Below are 21,427 nucleotides of genomic sequence, written 5' to 3'. Positions count from 1 at the left end.
TGGGTTTCAAGATATTCTTCTTGCTCATGTAACCCATATAGGATATACTGTATCCCAGCTCACTGCAAGCAGAAGCATCACCAGCCCTTATCTCTTCTCAACGGTACTGTTAGGCAAAGACCTCCTGTCCATCCAGCCATTCCCAGTGGGCAGAAGGGGCATATGTCTTTCTAATGCTCTTCCTACCCATCCATGCATTCTGGCTACTGCCATGGACCAGTTAATGGGTATCTTGTCTTATCTCTGTCATTCTGTTGAAGAGGTGGCATGTGAAAGCTCGATGCAGAGTAAACGCTGATGTGTCTGATCAGCCCAGGGACTGTAAAGAAACGCTGCAATGCACCCGCCTCCTTCTTAATGGCTACCTGTGAGTTCTCCAGATGTGGCAGGGGAGACTCAAGCCAAGCCTTCAGCCTTGGCATATAGTAAGGGACAGAGAATGACATTTCCCAAAGGTAAGTGGCGCATGAGGTGAGCTGCTGGTATTCAACTTGGCCTGACATTTCATTTATGCCCACTAGGATGTGATGAGAGGGCAGTCTGATGCCAGCAGTGATATGAGCTGAATGCACTAAGCCAAAAGATACGCAGCAGGCCTTCTAGGTGGTAAGGGAAGTCGGAGGGCCCACGGCACTGCTTGATAGCCATCTACACGGGTAACCACAATCCACTCATTCCATTAGTGCCACCTTTCAGCCTCACAGGTTAAAGTCCAGCTCAGCAAGCAGCATTGCTGCATTTGAGGATGGGGTGGAGGCTCATAGGGATCGCTGAGTTCAGTTCTGGGCATCTCCGTGCCTGGAGGAAATGGAAACAAACTGGGAGGAATTGGGAGAAGGGCAATTAAAAGGAGGAATGGCTTGCGGGGGGGTCAATGTATGAAGAAAAATGTAGAAACCCGAGCCCTCAAGAGCTTGGCTAAATGACAAGTAATGGGGAGCCAGCGAGCAGTCTACAAATAGCGTGGGCACGGCTTTCAAGCATGCCCAAAGCAAGGAAGAAGAATGTTGTGCAATACATGGGGGATGACTGGGAGTAGGGGGCTAGATATGGAATAGATTTCAGTGGAAACCTGAATCATTTAAACCTCGGCTGGAGAATAGACTTCAGGAAGGAAAGGAGGCCTGGTGGGTACAGCACTGGGCTGTGATTCAGGAGATGAGAGGAAAGCTAGTCATGTGGTTGAAGCCCAGGGTTCAAGAACTCTGGGTTCAGTTCCCAGCTCCACCCCAGGCTCCCTGTGTGGCTTCAAGATGTCCCTTCATCTCTCTGTGCCTTAGACTCCTAACCGGTAAAATGGGGGAAATATCCCGTCTTTGTCTGCCTTATCTATTTAGACTGTAATCTCTTCAGGGCGGGGTCTGTGTCTCATTGTGCTAGCACAAGGAGGCTGCCATTTCAGAAGGAGCTACTATGTGCTACCAGAATACAAGTAATAATGGTACAATAGGGATCAGTTCTACATTGGCCCCAGGGGGAGGTGGACCAGCTGGGAAATGAAAGATCTTTTCCAGATGCTGATAGGAACATAAGGAATGATCCAGGCAGCAGGCTGCTCATCTACCTCTGAGACCTTCCAGTCTGTTCTAGTCAGCAATGGTATCTTTCTCCCCAGGTACTTGCCTGCCTCCTTTATGTTTAAGCTATTTGCATTAGTTGCTGCTTTCCCCCCCCCCCCCCTGCCTTCTATTTCATAAAGTGACTTCTGTCATAAAGATATTTGGTTTAAAATTCCTGCAGGGACTGCCCTTTCCTGCGTTGGAGTTCATGCCCCCCAGGTTCTGTATTTGACACTTGCTCGAGAATTCTTATATAACCTCTGCTAGCCAGTCCCTGCAGGGTTCTGTCTGCTTCAACCAGGTCACCTCAAACCTAGCTTGTCTATTGAGCTATGTTCCCAGGCTCTGCTTAGCTGCTTCTCCTCTCACCGTCTCTGCAATAGGCCTTTTTATTCTTTTAAAGAAAGTGACCAGTGCTCAGCAAGTTAAGTGTTCTAGTTTAATTTCATTCTGTGCAGTTCTTGGTCATTCCCCCCCCCCCCCCCCCGCACATCTTATATTCAAATGTTCTCAGGGTAACTTGGGGCCTGACGAGAGCTATGAAAAGTGGCAATTGTTTTTCATGGGATTTTTTAAAAAATTGTTTAATTCCAAATTTTCCCTGTGTGTGTGTGGGCGCATGTAGGGTGGTACGGGGTAGAAAGTGTTCAAAAAATCATTTTTTTTGACAAACTGAACATTTTCATCAGAAAACATGGAAAAATTTGAGTGAAACAAAAATATGCATTTTGAGTGAAAAGCCATTTTATATAGGAAATTAGACCAGCATTGGACCCATCCCTTACAAGGTGCTGGTAATGCTTAACTCTCACCGGTTGACCAGCCAACACCCAGCAGGTGCTGTTCAGCTCCTCCCTGGATTGAAACCTTTGTGTCTACAATGCTCACTGAACCTGGCTCTGTGGGACCCGAGGCTGTGTTTCCAAACCTGCACTTGAGCGTCCACACTGCATTGTAAACCAGGGTTTATAGTTGCTGGACCCATGCAAACGTGTCCATGCTACACTATGCAGGTGTTGTGCGGTGTGTGCTGTGTCCACACTGCACAATGACAGGGAGTGGACCTGAGTCACAGCAGGACACAGACTCTGACCCATTCCCCTAGCTGGGTCCTAGGACCCGGGTCCGAAGTCCTTGCTGACCTGAGTCAGACTGATTTCTGTGTGGATGGAAGCGGGGTTCGGCTCCAGCCTGAGTCAAAGCCCAGGTTTAGCGTGCTGTGTAGACATCTCCATAGTGTATGCCTAGCAAGCTAATCCGTTGAGGATGTCCTGACTGCAGGGATTCACAAACCACTTTGAACCAGCCTTCTTCCGACACCAAAAAGCCCCTGTAAGATATGGTAGGTAATACTCAAAGACCTTTAGGCCTAGCCCTGCCCATTCCTATCTTAAGTGCTTATACGGTGCCCATCACCATAATGTTGGAGCATATCGCAGACTTCAATGTATTTATTCTCCCTACAGCCCTATGAGATGGGGCAGTGTTATTACACCATTGTTCAGATGGGGAACTGAGGCACAGAGAAAGTAAGAGACTTGCCCAAGGTCACACAGGAAACTTGTGATGGAGAAGGGAAGCAACCCCAGTCTCTCCAATCCCAGGGTAGCACTCTAAGCACGGGGCCATGTTTCCAAGCCTCTAGCTCAGGCCCACCGCTACGGAAGTCAAATTTATGAATCCCGGGAGGATAAAGCCAATTTGAAAGATAGGGGGCGGGGGCGGTGACCTTGGGCCCCTTCTTGCTCCCCTTGGCCTGTGAGGTGGCCGGCAGCACCAACGCCAGCAGTGACCCGCCCAGCATCACTGCGGCCATCAGCAGTTTCATGGCATCTGCCTTGGCCGCCAGCTCTCTCTGAGCAGGTAAAGAGGGACAGAGGTCAGATCCCCATGGCATCCTCCCCTGCTGAGTCTTTAGGAGTGCGCCTCATAAGAATGAATGTGAGCAGCCTTTCTCTTGCCTTCGCCAGTAACAATGCTAATGTGGGTCTGGCCTTCATCCCACTTTTGTTGTTCTCCCTCCTGATTGCCACACACTATGCAGCTGTCAGTGCCCATCACATCACCCCTTGCATAGGGGTGAGGCTGGGGTCTTCATCTCTGGAATATGGGCTTGTAGGACAGATTGGGTCTCTTCTAAGATGAGCCTCCCAATTCATTCTTGAGATGTGGCTGGGCTGCTCCTCGCAAGGAGCCATAGGCAAGCCAGAACAGGAATGCTTCCAAGCTGACTTCCTGGGTGTCCCTGCCTGGCACGAGGAGAGAATCCATCTTCCACAGGCCTGTTAGTTTGGGTTCCTTTCACTTTCCTGTTGGATGAGAAGCGATAAATCACACCAATTAGTCAAACTCTATTGCAGGCTATATTTTGTTCCTTGAGGAATTAAAACTGACTGCATCCAAAAATGACTGGCTGGCCCACTGGGGAGCTCCCGTAATTAGTCTACAGCTGCAAGAACTCCCGTTCCAGACAGCGCTGAGTGCTACTTTGCATCGGTCATATTGGAGTCAGCCCTGTGTTTCTACGTCTCCTGCTCTGTGCCCATTACTCCATTAAAGCCAGATGGACACCGGAGAGCCATGTGGAGTGCAGGGAGCAGACACATCCCGGTCGGTCAGCTGGCTTGATGCTGTTACAGCAGTGCCTGCCCAATAGAGACGAAGGCTCTATTGTGCTAGGTGCTGCACGTGTACAGTGTACGAGACAGCTCCTGTCAAAAGAGCTGGCAATCAAAGTAGATGAGACAGAAAGAAAAGATTACCCTCCTTGTACAGATGGGGGAACTGAGGCACAGACAGATTAAGAGACTTGTTCAAGGTCACACAGGAAGTCTGCAGCAGAGCAGAGAAATGAATTTACAGTCCCAGTGCAGTGTCTTAACCACAAGACCATCCTTCATGTCATGAGGGAGTGGGTAATTGGACTCCCACACTGTGGTCCTGATCCCATTCCCGTTGTTATCAGTGGAAAGACCCCCATTGATGTCAATGGGCGCAGGGACAGGTCCTGTGGGCAAAACTCCCATTCACTTCACTTGCTCGTGGAAATGGGGGCAAAGGGATGGGATGGTTTGCAGCCTATGTGCAGGAGAGTTAAAATGAGTATAGATCCAGCTGGTCCAGTGAGAGGACAAGCAATCCAGGGTCAGGACCAGGCAAAGACCCCTTCATGAAGTGCACAAGCCTTCAGGGGGTTACAGGCCTGATTTCCAGAAGAGCTGAGCGACCGCCAAGTCAAGGGGAGCTGGATGTCAGGAGGGAGGGTGGGATGCTAGCCGTAATGCTCAACTGCAGTGAGAGAGAGAGGTCCATCCAGTTAATCAAGCTTAATACCCAGAGTTCCTTAGATTTTCCCTTCATTTACAGGTAACACAGATTTAAAATGTCATTAGTTTGTAATAGGTGGGTTAAGTGAAGTGGAAAGAGCCTGCCACTCGCGGGAGACAGATAATTCGGGGGTGGCCACAGGAGCCAGGGGAGGATTTTGTTCCTGCTAAAAATACACGCTACCAGTGCTAACACATAACGGGCAGGAGGGGATGGAATTTAACCCTCCCTGGTGCCCACGAGGGAGCCACAGCTGTTCCCTACCCGGTTACACTAGGCAGATTTCCTCAAGGGGCAGTGGATAGTCTCCCTTTAGAGAAGCCACAAGGGACAGAGGACAGAGAGGTCGTACCTGGTCCTAAATCAACGCCAGTGCATGGTCAGCTCCTTTAGGGCGCTGCACACCCCTGCTGTGTTTATTCCACGGGAGCCGTTCTGTTGTATCTATTTACATGGAACATGAGGGCTAAGCATGTTAACATAACCCACTCACTGCCCAGCATGAACCAGTATTAAAGAAGATTCAGGGTTAGGCATACAGAAACCTCAGCCTGCTTCATACCTTGGCAAACCCATCATTCAAAATCCTTTTAGCCTTTTATTTAAAAAAAAAGAAGGGAAAAAAGGTAAAGCATTAGAAATGTGAAGTCTTAGGGCTTTCATTTTAACAAGACCCTTTGTTCCCTCTCCTTTTAGTTGGAGACAGTTTTTAGAAGGAAAAAATGTGTTTGACAGACTGTTAGATGGTATCAAAGAGGGCAATAACTGTCTGTTTGGAGAAAAGAGAAGAAGTTAGTTGAGATGGGCTGGAGCAGCTGTGGCTGTTGGTTAAAGTCTGATCCTGTTTGAGAGTCAGCTGGAGCTGGTAGAGGTGGTGATCTCCTCTGGGTCTCTCTTCCCACCCTGGTCTGGTCAGGACATCACTAAGGATCAGTGTGAGGACAGATCAAGGTCCCACGAGATGAGGGTGCCAGCCAGGATGATGAATCTCACATCAATAGCCAATTTTTCCCCTCAAAGTCTCTTTCTATAAGGACCCCAAAAGGCAGTGATGGACAGAATAACCCATCCCCGCATTATTTTGTCCACCAGTTTAGGCCTAGTTTCCAACCCACCAATTTTGGTTCACTGATTTCTGATTCCACACTTCTGTCTTTTACCAGGCATGATCTACACACAGTTCTTGAGTTGTATCAGGAGGTCTTTTGGTTTGGACTAATTCCGCGTTTGTCTCTTTTTGGTGCCTTTTCCCATCAGCATGTGTTGTTCTAGCTCATTTGGGACATCTTAGGAACTTACTCACTTTTTACAGTTGAAGTTACAATTTGGGTAAATGTGTTATCACACCACTTCCTGGATGAGCTATTCCATGGGATTCCCCAACCGCCGGCGTCTCAACACCCAGAGGGAAGGGGAGATGCACAGAGAGACCTCCAAACGACTGATCTATAACAGCTGTTATGAGAGAGAAGACTGGATCACCAACCTTCTGCCAATTACTGATGTCCTACTGATTTCTGCAAAGCATTAACCCATCCTCCACCAATCGCAACAAATGACATGCTGACCTTCCGCCCTGGCTGCAAAGGGCTCACGGCCCTACTTGCGATTTCTGCCAAAGGCCATACCAGCATTGTAAATATTTTCCAGCCTACCCGCCCCCGCCCCAGAAAAAGAGGCAATGATATCTCTTGCTGCAGTAGCGTCAGGTGCAAATGATAGCAGCAGCAGATGTGGCATTGAGCAGGGCCTCAATGGAGTAAAGGTGGAGCATTTGGGCTGTGGTCCCGTGTGCTACTCTGGGGAATTCCAAGAAGTCTGTTCCAGATTACAGAGTCTGGCTCTTTAGCTTAAGCGATGGAGACTCAGATAGTTCTGGGGGTTCCTGGTTTGTCACCCAAGAAAGTACCCCTGCTACCAGTGAAGAATTTTGACTTTGTTGCATTTTACATTTACTTTCCACAGCCGTAAAGGTATAAAGCACGATTTGTCTATACTTACACAGTCCCCCATCATCACAGTATCTGAGTGCCTCATAATCGTTAATGTATTTCTCCTCACAACCTCCCCAGGAGGCAGGGAAATGCCATTATTCCCATTGTACAGATGGGAATTGAGGCACAGACATTAAATGACTTGCCCCAAACACAGGGCTCCTGTGCAAGAGACAGGAATTGAACCCACATCTCAGGTGAGGGTCCTAGCCTATGGAGGAGCAGCCTTCCTCAAGGAAGGGTCAAGCCCCAGTTGTGTCTGCACCACACCGATTCCACCCACAGCTCATCTGCATAGGCTGCTTCTTGCCCAGACTAGCTCCTGAAAAGGGGGTAGAATTGTTCTGGATTTATACCAGTGCCAAGGAGAGAAGGGTGTAGCCCTCCAGGTTTCCTTTCAGATGGCAGCTGCTCTGTGCTCCACAGTGACAAGTGTTCCTTTGTGCTCTGCTAGGCTGCTTAGCCCTTGGTCATTCCTCAGAGCTTTCTGGCTTGCTTTCATTAAGGTCCTGAGTACTGGAGGGTCGCTTTGTGCAGACACAATCCAGGCCTCCTCTGAGGCTTTTCTGAAATTCTCCTGCTGTTGGCCCAGCACTGGTGCAGCATCGTCTGTGCTAGCAAGGGTGGGAGGGAAGAGTAGAGTGACTGCTCGTATTTTGGCTGGTGTGTCATCGTAACCTGCTCAAAACAAATCTAGCTGACCCAGGAGTAAAACTGGGCTATGCCAGCACTCTTCCTCTTGCTGGCCCAGATGAGCAGCCGTGCAGCGAGGCCCAGCGTGCGTGAACTTCAGAAAGTTTTCAGTGTAGGAAAAAGTCCTTAGCGTCACCCAAATTGAAGCCACCCAGAAAGACACTGTCCCTCTCAGACTCCAATCCTCTGATGGGCATTTCAATTCCGCCCAGCCCCAGCCCATCAGAAATCAGCTGTGCCATACAATGCCGCCTGATGTGCTGGCTCTCCAGTTTACCCCAGCCAGCACTGCATATGGGGCTCTGATTCCCCGTAGGTATGTCACTGTAATCCAGTCCTGCCTCACTCTCTGGCCGCAACAATCCAATCCCCTCTCCAGCAGGCGGGTTCCTATAGATTGCACCGGGAATTTTAAGGGGACTCTGTATTTAAAGGGACAGGCGTATCTCCATCATTCAGTTAATCATTTGGAGTCTTTAAGACTGGATGGGTTTCAATAAAATACCCTCCAATTCAGCTACGAGTTATTTGGCTTGATAGCATTCTCCTACACAGTCGGCAAGAATAATTCTATCCCCGGCTGGAATTCTCCAGCATGTGCTATGCCAGAGGTCAGAGTAGATGGCTACAGTGGTCTTGTCTGGTCTTAAAAAACTCGGGATGGAGAACAGCTGTGAATATTAATCCATTGAGCCATTTGGTGATTGTGTTGGAAATGTCTAAAGCTGATCCCAAGTGCCACTGCTAGAGAGCTGCTTGTCAAACAGGTAGGGGTGGGGGTGTGTGTCAGAGAGAGAGAATATTTGCATTTCATTCCATAACAACAACCTGTAACTTTTCCACCTCTGTTTAATCCTCCTTGACATCCCAGTTGCTGCTGCTTCTGTAATGAATACACAGACAGGGAATTACAAGAGTCTTCCCTCTGTTTTATTTTACCCACTGAGTCTAATTAAAGTATGCAAAATGTGGCATTGTGCAGGCACTGAAGACTAATTCACAAGGACACAGCCCCTTGTTCTGTGGCTCATACAGCTCTGAGTGTTGGGAAAGGGGGATGGGGCGTGAGGCTTAGCTGTGCAGCCCAGGCTAGGCAGCTCCTCTTCAGCTACTGGGGCGCCCGTCGTTCACCGCAAGGTTACACTGGTGGTGTGAATGCTTCCTTTTTTATCTTTGGTGCAAGATGAAGGTTCCCCTGTTCCCCTCTCCCAATCCCTCCAGTGCTCGGAGCTGCTGCTGTGTGCAAGGCATGCTGGCAGCTCGAGAATCTGCATTGCAATTCTGTATGATTAATTGGCTGGTGCTGAATGCCGGGAATTGGTCTGGGGCTGCAGTTCTTGAGTTTGCTGCGAGTGGGCGCTAGAGCGGGATAGGATGCTGCCAATGTGGGGTCAGATTCAGCACTATCATCTCATGCAGCCACCCCTGGACTTTAAAAGGTTGCATTTACAAAAGGGTGTAAATCAGTGCTGAGTCTGGCCAGCGAATATAGAGATGAAGAAGAATTATTGTGTTCTCACCCACCCCTCTCCCTTTTTACTATTATTTATATTCCTGTAGCACCTAGAGGCCCTAACCAAAACCAGGGCCTTTTCATGCTAGGTGCTGTTGAGACTAAGGGCCTCTCCACGGCCCTGCAGTGTGGTGTGAATGGTGCGTGCACTAGCATGCTGTGCTGTAACTACTCCATGTGGACACTGCTGACGTGAGCTAACAGGAATGCACTTTGTGTGAACATAGTCCTCTTCTAACAGGAGTTTGTGAATGCCAGCTAGGTATCTAGTCAGAGCTAGTCCCTGCTCCGGACAGTTTATGATTTTATGAGACAAGGCAGACAAAGAGTGGGAGGAGGAACCAGAGCAGCCACGGAGAACGGAGGAAGTGACTTGGCCAAGGCCGTACAGTAGGACAGAGGCGGAGACAAGAATAGAGCCCAGGTCTCCCCAGTCACTCTTCTTTGCTAAAAAAAATGAGGGCGGTGGTGCACGGGGCATTGAAAACTGTATTTTAATTGAAAGCAAAGAACATCCTACTCCCCACACGCTCTTACCCTTCAAAGGCTCAGTCACCTTCTTGAAAAGCTCATCTAACGCTGACAGACCCCGGTTGTCGACAGGCACGATTGAACCGGGGACCTCTGGAGCTTAGTGCATGAGCTAAAAGCCAATTGGCTGTTAGCTAAGGGTGTAGAGAAAACTCATTTTCTCTCTCTCTCTAAGTGGTCTTGGTGCCACTAGATGGGACAGAGCACCCCACCCAGGAGGTGTGTGGGTTACACACACACAAAACTAGCTTGTGCTTTGTAAGGGCAACCCTGGGTTGCCAGCAGAAGGGCTTGAACCTCTGGCTTTTAGTGCACGAGCTGCTACTGCCTGAGTTAAAGGCCCAGCTCTTTCAGTGATGGCTGCACCAGACTCATTAATCTCTGTGGCCACCACTAGTAGGGGCTAGGTTTCAGAGTAGCAGTCGTGTTAGTCTGTATCCGCAAAAAGAAAAGGAGGATTTGGGGCACCATAGAGACTAAGTGCAGACGTTAAGTCTTACACTACCTGGTGGTAGGTGCGTGTCGTCCTTCCCATTCTGCTGCTGGGGAAAACTGTGGCACAGAGTGGGGAGTGCTTTGCCCCATTCACATCACTGTAATGGACAGAGTAGCACATTCCAGATGAATCCAGCCAATCCCTCTGGCCGACATTGTTAGACACGGTGCCGTTCTTGCTACTGTGCTCTGAAGGCTTTCCTGACACTCCCTGGGTTTGGTGTGGCTGGTGCCATGCAAACTTCTGTGCAGCCGTAAAGGGGTTAAAGTTTCCAGGGATGGTCTCCACTCCAGCCCTTGTTTTGCTTGGCATATGGTGGGATGGGATTCCTCCGGCCCAGGACAGCTTAATTCCCAGGGCTCCTTTTATAAAGAGGGCGTTTTGCAAGGAAGCTGACCTCAGCCTGTTCCACAGCACAATGGGGCCAATTCTTCCCCCCTGGAGAGGCCAGGGCCCTCTATTTACAGTACTGGGAAGGAACAAGGGGCTTAATGTTCCATTCCGGCCTCATGGCCTTGGGCATCTTTCCCTGACCTTGCACAATCATCTTTTGATGACACAAAGCTAATGTATATGAGAATAAAGTGGGCAAAGGGGAAAGGCTGGGAGTCGGCCCTGGCTCCACAATCCCTCCTTCTGTGGTGCATGCCAGCTGGCGGAGACTGTGCCAGTGGCATCTTTGAGCACTGACGGGGGGAAGTTCCTGATGCATCTCCTGCCATCCTTCCCAGGGACCACACACCGCCCAAACCCATGGTGTGCCTGTCCTCTGCCACTCACAAATACACACAGGCTGCAAATTCACGGTCCCCTGGCCGCTTCCAGGGCCTGTATCCAGACCCCAGTCCAGGTGGGCACAAAAACTCAGTTCTAGTTCTTCTCCAAGGTGGTTCCATGCAGAGCCCATTCTAGATCAGCACAGGAATCCATTCCTGGTTTTCTTCCTCCCAGAGTCTGCAAGAGTAACCCACACACCTTCTGGGTGTGATGTTTTGACCCATCTAGTGGCACCAAGACTACTTACAGAGGAAAGGGAAAATAAGTTTGCTCTACAGCCAGTTGTCTTTTAGCTCATGCATTTAACTCCAGAGGTCCCAGGTTCAGTCCCACTCATCGGCATTACACATGCAGAACTCCCATACCTGCCTACACAGATGCAGTCCAAGATATTTACTTCCCTCGGCCTCCCAGGGGCTGCACCCAGAGTCCATTCCAGGTGAGCACAGAAATCCAGTTGCGGGTCTTGTCGTCCTAAAGTGGTGTGTCTCCAATATTCTGTCAGTCATAATTTTCCATCCCTTGCAAACCAGGGCTGTGACACTGATGCTATGCTCCCAGTCTGTGATCAGGCAACATTTGGGTCTACTGCTCCACCTGTGACCCCCCTGCATTGGGGCAGAGAGGCCCCACACTGGCAATGACAGGGTTAATGAGAGCCTGTGGGCCTAATTGGCAATGCCCTGCTACAGCTGCAGGAGATATCAGGTGTGGAATGGGACATTACAAGGAGGAGACCTAGCCCAATCCAGGGCTGCCTGGGTAGGAGAGCAGAGAAATCTGGCTGCAGCTCAGCAGCAGGCTGAGCCCCCTGCTGAAAAGGAACAACCAGAGCTTGGTGGACTGGCTGATGCATGGACTGTTTGAAGAAGAGCCTCAACTCGAAGGCTGGAGATTCCTTGGATGACCCTCTGTGAGTTGTGGGAGTTTTGTTCCTGATTTCTTCTGGACCTGAACACCCTGGCAGGGGTAGGACTGCTGTTTTCTTGGGCCAGAAAGCTAAAACACTGCTACTTTGGACTTCACAGGAGAAAGCAGCCTACCAGCAGAGACCTTCAGCTGGGTGAGTGGTGCCCTGACTGGCTACAAGGGGGTGCTTTAGATTGTAGTCTGATGCTTTAAAAAGCATTGTGTGTGCAGTGGGGGTTGTTTTGGTAGGGCTTTGTTTTGTTGTAAATGTCCATATGGCTCTGTTATTTTACAGAAGCCCAGGTCAGGAAAGGGTGTGCCATCCACCTGGAGCAGAAGGTGGTGAGGTCTGTGATTGCTGGGAATGGTTCATGCTTTTACAAGCAATGATTTGTCTAGATTAGCCTGTGGATGTGGCATAGAAACTCTTGGTAGCAAGAGGCCATTCGTTCATGCTGGGTTCCAGTGGGGCTCCTATGAACTGGTGGGAATCAAACCAATCCCTCGTGGTTAATATTCAAAGCACCAGCACTCAGGGACTCGCAATGGATATGTCAGTTCCTCTCATGGGCTGGGAATAGCTGCAGGTGGCAGAGCCTGAAATAGGTTTCCAAGATCATCCCGGGTCTGTCTGTGGGACTGGGAATACACTTGGCATGTGTCTTATCTTGTGTAGTCAGTGATGATTTGTAGTATTTTAAGCAATGGGTGGGACTTGGGACTCCTCAGTTTTGTTCCTAGGTGGATCCTGGCCTATGAGTAGGGCTCCTAGGCATTACAGTCATACAGACCATACTGAATAAAGAACAGGGCACTGGGAGTCAGGATTCCCAGTTGCTCACGGTGAGCATGGCTTACTGGCTCGAGCACTCCTGGGTTCAACTGCCCCATATGTGCGATAGGTCCAGTACCGGAGTGAGATGCTTTGGGATATTATGGTGAAAGGTGTTAGAGATGAACAAAGTCTTGTGTAACAGTCTCTGCTAGGATAACTCTGCTCTGTGCCCCAAGGAAGGCTGGGGAGTGGTTAAATGAATGGTAGCCGGACCCTTCTCAGTGGGGTGACTGAATCTTTTTTGGTTTGGTTTGAGCTGGGCAGGATATTCTGGGTTCCAGGATTTCTCCCTCCCTGTCCCCCACATCCACCCAGTGGCTTGGTAATTCCTGAAGGATAGGAAGCCAGGTCATGTAAAACCAATGCAAGCAGAGTCCTGAACCTTCTTCCTCCACTCTCCTCCTTTCTGTTCTGATTTTTGCTCTTCCTGGCACCTAAAACCAGCCTGTTCCCATCAGTTTCCCAGACTCAATGTCTAGAGACGCATCTGTTCTATTTGGGGCACTTCATCAGAATGGAATCGAACCTTGATTCTCCCATTGTTGAGAATTCCTTCCAAAATGTTAAAAGCAGATGATCTGACTTAATCTTTTCATGGGAGAGCCAGGACCCATTTCAGGTGTGCACAGAAATCCAGCTCAAATTCTTCTGCACCCTATAGTCAGTCCCAAGTAGGCATTGGACCATCCCTGTCCAACCTTGAATTGGATTATTTGGCATGCCTACAATGGATGCTCCTATCTCAAATCCCCATGTCTTGCAGAATAACCATCCTCATTCATATTTTCCTGGCCTCCATCTGATACAGCCACATCATTTGCACACACTATAGGTTTTTCCAGCTAGGGTTGTGAGCTCCAGTTTATGGAGCTCACATTTTATTGCTTTATGCCTGGTTCCTTTCACATGTCCCCTTTGCCCTCTGCCGTATGCACCTAAACTATCTCTCTTTAATTTAAAGAGATGGGAACAATCAAAGAAACTTGGCTTACTGCATTCTTTTCAGCTTAACCTTTAAACATATATATATATATATATATATATATGAATTTATTTCCCTGGAGAAAACTCGGCTCCAGTGTAGCCAGCATCTTGTTTTGTGTGCAGCGTTGTGTAGTTTATTTCCCCAGGGAAGTGTGGCTAACGTGCCTCGTCCAATTTCTTTTGAAGTTCCTTGCTTTAGTTTTGTATACCCGGCTGCACTGACAGAGGCACCAGGAGGTTGGGTAACTTGCCTGTGGTCAGGCAGTGAGTCAGTGGTGGGGTTGGGCATAGCAAATCTAAACGCTACACACGATAGATGCAGTCCCTTGAACAAAGTGCATGCTTCTGGAGAGCTGGGACTAGAACTGCCTGCTGCCACCTTCCAATACTGACCTCTGCCATGGGCATAGAAGGAAAAACCCCACTTGCTGGCTGTACAGCTCCTTGCACAACAGAACAGTCATTGGGGCTCCTAGATACTGATGTAATGCAACAAGTAAATATCAGTGATAATTAGAGTAACATTTATTTGGATTTAAATACACATGCATAAAGGGGTGAACGCATCCCAGGTTGCATTATAAAAATAAGAATAACTATTTATTGTACCAAGAGCTCCGAGCTGAGATCAGGGCCCCATTGTGCTAGGTGCTGTATAGACACACAGTGAAAAATAGTCCCTGCCCCAAAGAGTTTGCAATCCATGTAGATGAGACTGATAAAGGGTGAAGGAAAGGAATCCTAATTCTTCGTCGTCTTTGTCTTTCTTTGGGCCAAGCTTTGCCAAAGAGTGTAGTGATTTTGGGTGTCCAACTTGACACCTGAAAGGGGGTGGGTGAGTTTTCACAAAGGTTCTGAGCACCTGCCCTCTGAAAATTAGGTTCCTTTAAGGCACCCAAAAAGGATCAGGGACTCTTGAAAATCTTGGCTATTATTGTTCCCCAGCACTTCAGAGAATCAGGCCCTTAGGCAAAAGAACTCCACCCCACCCCACTAGCACAAACATAATAGAGAGAAATAATGACAGACAACAGGAAACCCAGATCTCTCCCTTCTTTCTTTTCATGGCACTGGGGAACAGAATTTGTACCTTAATCACCCCACTCCTGCAAGAGCAGATCAATGGAGCCGTCCTGCCCAAACCCGAGCCGTCCTGCCCAAGAGATGAGCGCTAGCTAGAGGACTAAATGGATTTGAAAGGCAATATTTAATTAGCTGCCGAACACCACAAGTGCTTTAATTCTGTATGTTCAGGAGATGTGTATTGCTGCCCACATACGCCAGTTGCCATAACAACTTTAATTTGTTTTGTAGCCTGCACTGATGGATTTTTTGTTAATCTTGCTCCTCCTGTTCTCCCTCTCTCCCATTCCCCCATCCACTTGCCTTCCCTTTCTCTCTCTCTATCTCTCCCCAACACCACCTTTGCGATGTTTAGCAACCTTCTAACTTGCACCCGGAAGGCCTGCCCTCTCCCAGTCTCCAAGAGCCCTTCCCCCTGGGGAATAAGCCACTTGCAGCCACCCCACCCCCTGCCCAGGTCCCCAATTTACTACCCAGCCATGGAGCTGAAAGCGAATTTCCCTCAACAGCCCTTTCAGCCTAACTGAACTGCTGAAAACACCCTGATCCTGGGTGCTGAGCATCAGTGTCCAGGCACCTTGGAGAAGGGCATCTGAGGGCATTCAAGCTGGACTGTAGAGGGGGTATTTACTTGTTCCCCAGGAGAGCCGTTAAAGTCGCAGGTAGTCTAATGTGACAAGACCTGTATCCTTGGCTCTAGTCACTGCAGACCCACAGGGGTGCTGGAAACTCTTCGGAGTCCACAGCCATGACAAACTCAATGCCATGCATGCTGTGTCTGGCAGCCCACTAGCTCTTGAGCGGGGAGCACCATAGACATTGGCCACTCTGCTGCTGTATGATGGGCCAGGTGTGCCGAGTAAAATGCACCCCCAGCCCGGCCTGCACCACCATGTCCCACTTGAATTTCAATGGAGTGACAGGGCAGCAGCCGCCTTTAGCTGCAGGTGGAATGGAGATGCAGTGGAAGAGCTGGGTGCCAGGGACTAACACTGGGCTGGGATTGGGGTTCAGTGGCATTTGTGGGGAGGTCAAGACCTTAACAGAAGAGGGTGCCGGTGGGGCCTGAGGGGCACTGGCAGAGCTGTGTGTGGGGAGCAAGCCCCCTGCTCCCATTGGTTCTCATTTGTCCCTTGCACTTACACCAGCCTGGCAACATCACCAGAACTGGCAATCCGGTACCGACCCTTTTCTGATGGCCGCAATAGGGTCTCTGGTGCTTGAGGGTCTCAGACAGGTGCCCTGCAGCGAGCTGACCTGTCACAGCTGCTTCTGTCTAATGTACCAAAGCCAGGGGAAGCGGCACCCTCCATGCTGCGTTTTGTACGCTAACGAGCAGGCGCAGCGGCAGAATGATTTATCCCAGGCAATTTGTATGCAGTGGCCCTCATTGCCAAGGGCAAAGTCATTGTCTTTCAAAATTACTGTCTTGCTAATTCTGCTGACAAACTATTAAAGTCTCTCCCTCCCCCGCCCATCCTCTGACCCTACCCCATCCCTGTAATCACTGGGACTGAAAACTGTGAATTTGAACTGCGAGACCATTACAGGCTGAGAGAGATCAGGGCCAAAATGCAAATCCCGTCATCAAAACTACAGCTCTTAAAGGCAAAGGAACCTGCTCTCATCTGCAAATGAATGATGGGCAAAGCTATCCCCTAACTACCTCACTGCAGGGTTCTTTGCAGCAGGGCTGGGCACTGGGCTAGATGGATCCCTGATCTGATTCAATCTGGCAGTTTCTATGAAAATGCCACTTTCCATATAGGAAGATTCGGTGCAAACACCTGTTGCAGGTGCCAACCTCTTGAAAGGAAAGATAATGGTGTCAGGGCCCCCGAGATGGTGGTTGGTTTGTTTGAAAGAGGTTTGCCATCTGCTGAATTATTAAATAAATAAATATTAATGCACCGGGGGAGAGGCGTGTGTGTGCATAAGCAGGGAAAAGGTCACACAATCATCCTGAAGCTGCATTGTCTTCCACTAGCATCCCCCAGGGATGGGGGCAGGGAGACAGCCATCCTGCTTCTCGCTCAAGCAAGTTTTCGATCTGCTTTGCAGAGCAGAGCTTGCTGCTGCAGGATGTATCCCTGATTCCTTCTCTGTACCGCGAAGACAGAAGGGGTGCAGGAGGGCTGAAACGGAGGTGTCTTGTAGAACTGTGGATGGGAATAGCAGGGGGTGCTGTCGGTCAAAGGTTTGGGGTGCATTAGTAACATGGTATGGGAGCATTCTGGACTGGGTTAGCACTGGGTCTTGCAACAAAGTCCTCTGCTATTCAAGTCTGGGGCTCACCCGCCATTGCATGGCAAAGCTGTTGCATGTGATGATCCCAGTCCTGGAACAGCTGGGGAGGAGGTAGGCCAAGACCACCATGCATCACCAGAGCTGCGGGTGGGGACACCTGCACTAGAACAGGGGAACAGCAGAGCCATGGGTGGGGGAGCCCAGCACGGCCGTAGTAGGGAGTGCATCCAGTCCGGATTGGGGTGTGTCGCTGGGGAGCCCAGCGCTGGAAAAGCAAGAGTGTGAGGCTAGGCTTGGGGCTCATTGGCAGAGGTATTGGTGGGGAGCCCAGCACTGGAGCACCAGGGGGTTCTGCAGAGCAGAAATTACCAGAGCTCTGTAGAATAATCTTTCAAAGCACCAGCCTGCTCCAGCTGGCACCACGTCGCCTTTTTCTTTCCATGACCCCGAAGAGTTCCTTGCTTTTCACCTAGAAGCTTACAGACAAGGTGTGGTTAAATTACTCCTGACTGAGTAGCCAGGGCCGGCTCCCCTCTCCAAAGCAATACAGCATGAAGCACTGTAGAATAATATAAAAATCAATCCTCTTGTTTAACTTTATTGGTCATTCATTGTTTTTCCACACCAAGGAAAAAGCGAAGTTCTTGGGGGCCCTCTGGCGTGCCTCTAATATTCTGTGCACGTTCAGAGCTCCAGCCTAATAAGGGGCAGGCAGCTGATGGGGAAAGCATGGATCTGCTATTGATCCCCCAGCTGGTCTGGTGGACATAGCTGGGCAAATGACTTTTGTAGTTCAGGCTTTGGCTGAAGTCAGAGAGTGAATGAGTCTGAAAGGGCCCATCAGTCTGCCTTCAGAACACACTAGGAACGTGGGATGCACTATGCTGGGCCGAGGTCCTAGCTCCTTCTTGTAGAGACCTCAGTCCTGGAATGAGATGCATGTAGGTGGACCCCTGTGCCCACAGAGATCTTACTACGGGATCGGGGCTGTTGTCTGTGATTGCAGTAGAAATAGGCTCTCTTGCAAACATAAGTAACTAGACGCTCTTTCCCAGTTCAGCTTGCTTTGGCAGTAATGTCTAGTGGTTAGAGCAGGGTACCTGGTGTTGCTGTTTCTGTTCCCTACTCTGCCACTGCCTTGCTGTGTGTGGGGTTTTGAATGAGTCACTTCCTTGCCCAGTGGCTCAGTTTTCCCACCTGTAAAATTGTGAGGCTACTTCCCCACCCCCTGGGGAGGCTGTGAAGACTTGATCCTGTAGCCTTCACTCACATGAGCAGGCCCATTCCAGCCCAGGGGATATTTTCATGAGTAAAGGCAGCGGGGATGGGTGATTAATTTAATATATTCATAGAGTCCAAGGCCAGAAGGGACCAATGTGATCATGTCGTCTGACCTCCTGTAGAATACAGGCCATAGAACTTCCCTGAAATAATTCCTAGAGCAGATCTTCTAGAAAAAACATCCAATCTAGATTTAAAAGCTCAGTGATGGAGAATCCACCATGACCCTTGGTAAATTGTTTCAATGGTTAATTACCCTCACTGTCAAAAACATGGCCTTATTTCTAGTCTGAATTTGTGCATCGTGTTAGACCTTTCTCTGCTAGATCAAAGACCTATTATTAAATATTTGTTCCCCATGTAGTTAGTTACAGACTGTAATCAAATCACCCCTTGACCTTCTCTTTATGCAACCCCCTCATCCTGAAGGGTCTCAAAGCACTTTAGAAATTCCAGCACAGGTTATTGGGCTCATACTAACTAGGTGCAATTCTCTGGCCCCAGGAGATCAGACTAGGTGATCTAATAGATTCATAGATTTAATAATTTTTAAAGCCAGAAGGGACCTAGTCTGACATCCTGTGGCCAGATAATTTCATCTTGTTACTCCTGTAGTGTGAGCCCAATAACCTGTGTTTGAATTTCTACAATGCTTTGAGATCCTTCAGCATGGGATAGGTACAGAAGGGGCACGCTTTGTGGTTAAGCATTGGAACAAAACAATGAAAAGCATAATATTGGCCAAAGCATGGGCCCCATCATGCAGCCAGACGGAGGCCAGACTCTGGGACGGGCTTGCATCACAGTGCAGGGACTTCACCCACAAACTGAAAAATAAAAGCATCTCTATTGACTCCAACTGATGCTGAAACAGAACTGACGTGGGGAGGGTTGTGTAGAGACTGGAGAGGGAAGGGAAAGAGACTGGGAGAGACTGGAAATAGAGCAAGAGAGAGGCAGTGAGAAAGCTGCAGGAAATGGAGAACAGAAAGCTGTGAGAATCCTCAGCTGTTGTGAATCACTAACTCCTGTGCAGACACACTGGTTTACACCAGCTGAGGATCTAGCCCAGGGTGCTTTTAGCGCTCACTCAATCCGTTCTTTCTCAGACACAGGACCTCATTCTCCATTGCCTTGCACCCCGTGCAGTCATTTGCACCAGGGCAAAAGGCTGTTGATTTGCACTGGCAGTCCTTGGAATAGTGCTCTGCTCTGGTGCAAACGATTGCACCAATGTGCGGGGGCATCAAGAGAAATCTCATGTCGACACGTCCAAATAACTTCCACCGCTCTCGCGGCCTGTCACTCGCCCGGCCCAGGATTCTGCTCCCGTTCTCTGGCTGGATACCTACACGCTCAGCTGCACCCTAGGTTTCGCAGCCCCGCAAAGAGCATGAGCTGGGAACGAAAGGCAGGTCTGATTGTGAATGCTGGACCTTTTGCACATGTCTCTCGCACTCGGAGGCCCACAGCCTGGGCGGCTTCCGCTCCCGGAAGGATTAATTTGCACAGGGACAGCTTTCCAGCAGAACTGACGTTCATAGGCTGGGTTAGAGCCTGGTGGAGGAGCTGGGTGTTCCTGATTCTGTGCAGGGATGGAAGGGGATTGTTATTGAAAGTAATTTGTGGGCTGTTGTCTTTGCTGAACCCTGGAATCATCGTGAACTATCAAAGAGGTGGGTGCCTTCCAGCCAAGATCCCATGCTCTGGGTGAGTGGAGGTGGTTCCAGAACTTGAACATGGATCTGGCTCTAAATGTTGAGCCTAGAATGTCATCTGACTTGAATTGAAGCCCTGGGATAAAATACCACTGGAAAGGTCCAAGAGCTGGATCCAGATCCAAATCCTGTAGCTATGGACTTTCTCTAGAAGGATTTACAACTCCGGCCCTATTGCACTCCTCCTAAAAGCCCCAATTCCATATCCTGCTTGGTTAGTCTTGTCCTGGGAGTCACTTGGCCTTTCTACAAAGTTGCTGTTTTTGGCAAATCAGAACCCAGGAGTCGTGACTCTTCATTCACCTGCTCTAACCATCAGGCCTGCTCATGCCTTCCATCTTAAAATATTTTCCACTGTATGCATCCGATGAAGTGAGCTGTAGCTCACGAAAGCTTATGCTCTAATAAACTTGTTAGTATCTAAGGTGCCACACGTACTCCTATTCTCATATGGGGCTTTGTTTTTGACGACAACCCTGGTAGTCTGTGTGGACTGAACCCTGGATCTCAAAGCAGGAGCGTGTACTGAGCTAATGTACTAGGCTTGTTAACTTTTGGGGCAGTAGACACTTATAAACCTCTCAAGTAGCCCAACCACTAGAGATGGGTAAAGACTGACTCTAGGTGGGTTCTATATATATTGTGGGCCTCATCTCTAGGCTTGCTGAAGTTCCCACCCAGAGGCAATAGGCCTTAGCTTCTAGCCTTTCCTGGAAATTAGGGTTGCCAAGCCTCCAAGATTGTCCTGGAGTCTCCAGGAATTAAAAATAAATCTTTAATTAAAGATCATGTCATTTGAGGAAACCTCCAGGAATTCATCCAACCAAAGTTGGCAACCATACTGACAATGGATTCTGCAAGTGGTAGCCCCCCAGCCATGGTCCTGCTCCTCTGAGGCCACCTTCCAGCTGTCTCCACTTGCCCCATTATTCCACTGCCTTGCAGCGAGCTCTCGGGACATGGGTGCCTCTTTTCTTGTCTGCCATTGTCTAAACAAAGTCATAATTAGCCTGACATATTTATAGTTGGGTTTCCTTTAATCATTCCAGACACACACAAGGAACCAGGATGGTGAGGCCAACTGGGGACAGCCTGTCCCCAGCCTGTCAGGCAGTGATCTCAAACAGCCATGATCTGCAGCCAGGCCATTCAGTTCAAACCCCCCTTCTTCCCCTCCCCGCCCAGCTCTGAGGTATCGCAGAGCTTCATAAAGCCACTGTACATCCTGCTATTCCGCTGTTTCCCCTGCGTCACAGGTCAGCCTCAGCAGCAGCACCAGAGTGCCTAGTTGCCACAGGTTTATGGCTTCCCATAAATAGTCCTTTCCATCACCCTTTTTTTTATTAATTACCTAGAAGATAACCTCCATTCACTTTACATCTCGTTTGAAGCCGTGAGCCGGGGGCCATACATATTTAATGCTTGTAGAAGTTGCACCAACTGTCCAGGTTTCTTCATTTTCTAGGAGTTGCCTTCATTT

Source organism: Lepidochelys kempii, chromosome 26 (assembly GCF_965140265.1).
Source record: "Lepidochelys kempii isolate rLepKem1 chromosome 26, rLepKem1.hap2, whole genome shotgun sequence".
Taxonomy (NCBI): Eukaryota; Metazoa; Chordata; order Testudines; family Cheloniidae; genus Lepidochelys; species Lepidochelys kempii.
The sequence above is the reverse complement of the archived record's forward strand: the minus strand, read 5'-3'. Positions refer to the sequence as shown.